Source organism: Pseudonaja textilis, chromosome 1, assembly GCF_049901715.1.
Source record: "Pseudonaja textilis isolate UNSWEBS1 chromosome 1, rPseTex1.2, whole genome shotgun sequence".
Lineage (NCBI taxonomy): Eukaryota > Metazoa > Chordata > Lepidosauria > Squamata > Elapidae > Pseudonaja > Pseudonaja textilis.
Window position 1 is genome coordinate 230,932,431 of NC_141990.1, and position 6,000 is coordinate 230,938,430.

The 6,000-nt window shown below is 45.8% G+C and overlaps 1 protein-coding gene across 4 annotated transcripts in view; it reads right to left on the reverse strand.

Moving 5' to 3' along the window:
* Window positions 1-5,101, reverse strand: part of HRAS (HRas proto-oncogene, GTPase) — a 75,418-nt gene extending 70,317 nt beyond the window's left edge. Inside the window, exon 1 of one of the 4 annotated variants that reach the window (XM_026706653.2) lies at window positions 4,568-5,101. The gene's annotated coding sequence lies outside the window, so the exon portion shown is untranslated. Of the gene's footprint in view, window positions 1-3,520; window positions 3,672-4,567 lie in introns of those variants that run through there. The other 3 variants (XM_026706654.2, XM_087920912.1, XM_087920913.1) reach the window with 3 other exon arrangements.
* Window positions 5,102-6,000: the final 899 nt, after the last annotated feature.

The window sequence follows — 6,000 nt, forward strand, 5'->3', positions numbered from 1 at the left end:
AAGCACAACTACAATGACGTGGGAAAATACCCGAACAAAGCCGAATGACATACATACATATATATGGGGGGGTGGGGTTGATTGCTGACTGTTCAGGTTCTGAGGATAACAGTGGATGAATCTGATGAAAGCTCCATGTGCAGCTATTCTGAAAATGGCATACAGATAGTCTTCAACTTATGACCAGAATTGGACCCATTTTTTTTGTTGCTAAGTGAGACATTTGTGAGTTTTGCCCCATTTTACAACCTTTCTTTCCACAGTTCAGTGAATCTGGCGGATTCCTTGTCAGAAGGTTATAGAAGATGATCATATGACCCCAGGACTCTGCCACCATCAAAAATAAGTTAGTTGCCAAGCATATAAATTTTGATCATGCAACCATGGGTATGATGAAATGGTTGTTAACTGTAAAAAATGGTTATGTCACTTTTTTCCGTGCCACTGTAACTTCAATGTAGCTGAAAGGTGAGAAACTCACAACAGACAGAAGAACAATGCCACCACAATACAGGAAGCAGAATTTTGGAATTCATTGCAAGCTGTGTAGTACCACCAATATTGGAAACTGTGCGACTTCTATACCCGTGACAGGAGATTATAAACCACATGGGTTCTCTTATAACCATACCTACTTCAGAACTCCTCATAAAAAAATTATTTGGCAACTACAGGAACAGAACACTGAACTAGGTAAAGCTTTCCTCTGATTCATGATAGCTTAATCAATTTAAACTTTTTCTGCTGAGTAATAATTGTGTGTAAAATATTTCATCAATATTTTAACCAATTATTCTAAAGGAAAGTTGATTAAAAAGTTCTACATGATATTTCATCCCTAGGATGGCACCTGAAAGCTATAGCAAAGAAAAAGTCTATTTAATTATTCATGTACTAACTGCAGCTAGAATTGTATTTGCTCAGAATTGGAAAAGCGAAAAAATTCCCGTAGAGCAATGTTTCTCAAACTCGGCCCCTTTAAGATATGCGGATTTCAACTCCCAGAATTCCCCAGCCAGCCATGCTGGATGGAGAATGCTGGGAGTTGAAGTCCGCATATCTTAAAATTGCTAAGGTTGAGAAATACTGCGGTAGAGGAAAATGTGATTAAGGAAATATTAGAATATGCAGAGATGAATAGATTAATATTGGCAATTAAAGAAAAATAAGAAACTGAATATTATATGGTATGGGATCTATTTTATCAATGGTTGGAAAACAAAGAAATAAGTTAAAATTGAGTAGATGAAATATATAGAGAAATAAGATTGATAAACTATGTTAAGTGACAATGGTTTATAAAGAAAATATGATTACTATATTTTTGGCAAAAAAGTATGTTAATTATAATTACTAGCACAAGATATATGTACCCACTGTTTAAATGAAAGATGGATTTGTTGTAAATACAAAATAAAAAAAATTAATTTAAATGTATGTATGTGTGTGTGTGTGTGTGTGTATGTGTATGTATACACACACACACACACACACACACACACACACACACACACGGCATTCAGCTTTGTTCGGGTATTTTCCCACGTCATTGTAGTTGTGCTTTTAAAGTTGTAGCAACGTTTAGGAAGAATCTCATCTGCCATCATCAGGCTTCTATATAGTGTTCAAGATTCAGTTCAACTATATGGATATACCTTCTTTCATCCTCAATAAACTTCAATTACCATTTGGGATTAAAGAATAGTTTTTAAAACTATGTGCAGAGCAATACTTTTTATACAGAAGGCTCTTTCAGCCAAGTTCCGACCAAGGAGTTTGTCAACATGAAATTGTAGCAAAATAATGACCAATTTTATTCAGTTACCAAAGATGATCTTATTTTCAACTGGTTTTCAACATGTTTTTCATTCCCTGATAATTATTTCTGACAGAAAGACATGTTCACAAATTAAGTGGATTTTCCATTCACAAACTCATTTCTTGCACATAGTGGATGCACATAGGGACTCAATCTAAGAAAAACTGTGGGAATATGAGTATTCATTTGCACACTTAAGGATATGAGAGATACTCTAGTCTAACGGTTAAGGCACCAGGCTAGAACCCAGGAGACTGTGAGCTCTAGTCCCCCTTTAGGCATGAAATCTGGCTGGGTGACTAAGTCACTCTGTTAGCCCATGATGTCAAATTCAAGTGACTGTCAGATTCAGGTGACAAGCTGACCATTCAATCCCTGTAGCAACCAAAACAACTATAAATTGATCTATACTGGGGGTGGGGGTGGACTAGGAAGAAAAAGAGGGAAAAATGCATACTTGGGATGTAGCTTTATTTTTCCTGAGCCTTAATCCAACACTGCCATTCAATGATGGCTCATTTAACATTCCCAGAGGAAGCCCTTTCCAGAATTTCATCTGACTGATTGTCTACTACACAGCTAAGCACAGCTAAGCGTTCAGGGTGAATATCATGACATAAGTGTAGTAGAAACCTGTTTCCAAGGGTGGAGCTCGCAGGTAGGCTCCAATTTAGGAGACAGAGCCGGTAAGAGTCGGTGCATGCTTGGTCAGTGGACTGATTCTTCTGCCTAGAATGACTTGTCTTTAAGCAATAGGATGTGAGCTTCTCCCACCTGCTTCCCAAGGAAATAAACATATTCCCCTCCAGTTTAGCTCAAGGAAAGATGAAAACATGCTTAAAACACTAAAAGCACCACCAACCAGTTTTAAAAAACAGCAAACACACACACATATGCACGCATATAACAAACCAGCTTACACACCACTGGGAAGACAACTTTCACAGGCAAGAAGCACAAAATTATTGAAGCCCCTGGGAAATTAAGCAGCTGGAGATTTCTCTCCCATTAACCAAGAGAAGGCATTCCCAGGACCTATTTTCAAGTGACAGTTTGCAAACCTGGGAGTGGCCCCAACTAGCAAGGAAGGAAGCCATGTTAATCCCTCCCCAATCATAACAAAAGGCTACTCCAGGCTGGGAAGTAAAGGGAAGATCAGAGGAAAGGATTAAGAATCCCAAAAGGGCAGAAAGGACCACTCCACATTAAACCCTGCAGCTCAGGGCCTTTTCCTTTCAAAGTCTTTCAAAACTAGATAATGCAGATTATTCATGTGTGTACATGTCCAAACAGGGACCTTAATCTGCCCGCCTGCATCAGCAGCTGTGAACCAAACTTATTTCATTATTCTCTCAGACCACTCCCTAAACTGCATGGCAGAAAAAAGGAAGGAAAGTGCAATCAAAACCCACAACTACCTACAGCTTTGCAAATGGCTCAAAGAGAACATCACTGAAAGGGGAAAAGTGAAGTGAGGGTGAGGGGGGGAATCAAGAAAATATCACCATTAGCATCGGTTGTTTCTAGAAGATGCAACCACTGGCACTCCTATTAATCAGCCGCCACCCCCTACCCCTCTCTGGCGCTGACAGGAAGTGTTTACAGAAAGCACAGTCACAATATAGCTAGGAACACAGACAGGCAAGCAGGTGGTGGGCCAACCCTCCCGTTCCCGAGCCCCCCCCCCACAAAAAAACCCACCCGATTCTCCAGGGGCAGCAAAAACTCCCAAGCTCTAGAAAAACGCCGAGCCGGTGAACTTCCTCGCAGCCAGATGTGCCGGTCCAACGCCTAATATTAGCGCCTGTGAGGCGGCTGCGGCTGCTAGACCGGGAAACCGCGGGGAGGGGGAAGGAACCCGAGAGCGTGTTGTCACACACCATCCTTGGACACGCCTCGCCCCTTCGCACAGCGTTCCACCCAGGGCTTTTCTTTCAAACCGTAGAGCCGTCCCTGCGTGGAATTGCACTTTTGGCCTTGGGGTTTCACAAGTGGACGATTAACAAGGAGGAGCCCAAAGCTTCAGAATGAAGCCCATCCGCTTGGCAGAACCCCAAGTCACCCTTCCAGCCCCGTTGCCATCGCCCTTAACGTCCCTCGACTGACAATCGGACACACCCCATAATAGCTTGTCTTCTCGCGCACGAGACGGTTCCCCCTGACAGACGCAATCGCCGCGCCTTCGCTTCTTGTACGCCGACGGCCGCCCTCCCACGTTGCTTTTTGGCCGAGGGAAGCGCCACCTCCCCAACCGATCCCCCTCCGATTCTCTCCCACTTAGAAACGAGGGTGGCGGGGATGCTGCTGATATAGCCTAAGAGGAGAGAGTGGGGGGGGGGAGGCTTGGCCTCTACACCCCCACTTCGGAGATTCGGGTTACAACCGCTGCGGCTTCAGCCAAGATCCAGGGAAAGAGAGATTCTACAAAGCGCAACCCGCCTTTTTTTTCCTCCCCCATTTTGGCTCATAAAAGCCAAGCGCTGCAACTAACAGCTCCGTCGACACAACTGTCCTCAGGCGCGCCGTGTGAACCACTGCAGGACCTCTGGCTATTACAGCCCGCACCTTGAATATTCCCAAACGGCTGAAAGCTGAACCCGGAGAACGCCCAGCAGGCGCTTCGTGGCCGCCTTCCCGAGGGCTGCTAAGGAATTACTTACACAGGTGAGCCGAATCAACCTTCAAGGAGAACGTGCTCCTGAGCCCCAAAACAGCATTTAAAGAATTGGAGGAGGAAGCTCTACTTACTACTTTTAGTCTGCGAGGTTTTCCTGGCAAAGCTGCCTTTTTCTTAGAGGGTTTTTTTTAAAAAGGAAGCGTGCGAGGAAATGCAAAGTTTGCGCGGTGACTGGAAAGAGAAAAGCGCCTTCGCGAGACTCCGCGCCCCCCCTCCGCAGAAAGACCGGCTGCTCTCTTAGTCAAGGCTCCGTCGGTCCGATGCAGCGACGAACTTTCCACCTAGGCGGCGGAGGAGCCCCGTGTTTGCAGCGCCCTCCCCGCATTGGCACCCAACACTGAGGCACCCGCTCGGGTGCTGCCGTGACGGCAGCTTGGACAATGTGTGCGCGCAAAGCCAGCCCCAGGCAGCGGGCGGCATACGCCCAAACGCCGCTCGCCGCCCACTCGTCGCTCGCAACCTCCCGGAGCAGCCGATAGGCGCTCCCGCTCAACCTTCGGGCTCAGGGCCGCGGCTCCCCCACTCCTCCGACCTCGTGGTCGGCTGCGAGACACGTCAATCACTCCCAGAGCAACCTTCTCCCTCGGCCCCGCCTGCTGCTGTGTTGCTGCCGCTGCTCCGGCCTGGGCTTTCGGAGAGCGGCGAGGGGCCGGAGGAGGAGGAAGAGGAGGGAGGGAGGAAATGGGTGTAGCGAGCTGGGAGAAGGGAATCGCCTCTTGCGTGGCTTATTTTTAGAGTCTGCTGCTTCCTCCAGGCAAATAAAGCCTCCTCCTCCACCGGGATGAGGAGATGCGCGCCCTCCCTTCCTCCCGAGGTAAATATTCCATCCAGGTTTAGTTCTCTTCTGAGCGAGGCCTCCTTCAGCAACCCTCCCCCCATTTCCTTCCTCTTTTTTTTAGGACCCCTTTTTGTGCGTAGCTTGGCTGTGCCGCTGCGTCCGCTTTTCTGCCGCTACTGCTCCTACTGTTGGGGCCTTTTTCTCTGTTATCCTTTCCCTGCCTGCACAGAGAAATGCTGGCTGTGAAGTCGGTAGGATGTGGGGAATCCGCGCTCGCCTGCTTGGAAAAGGCGGAAGGGAAGATGAATAGGAAAGCGCACAAAGGAATGGCAGCTTTCCCCAACCTGGCGCTCTCCAGAACTGAAGTACAAATTCCATTATTCCCTCTTACGGCTGTGAGCCGCATTATCCTGGGCAGGCATTAGAGTGCCGGTAGCCATGGTAGAAGATTGTAAATTTGCATCCACTTTACTGTTAGACTAGTAAAAAAACATTGCAAACAATGGTTCTTAAAAAGTTAAATGTTCTCCAAAGTGATGGACATTTTTACATTTATAAACTTTTGGCTTCAAAGATTGACTTGGAATAATGTGATCAAAGATATACTGTAGAATTCGGGTTACTAGGGTAAAAATTATTTTGGAAGATTTTTTGTTGTTCTGATTTAAACTATTATTTAGAATGGTTTATACTGTGCATAAGATGAAGAAAAATATAAATTATCTG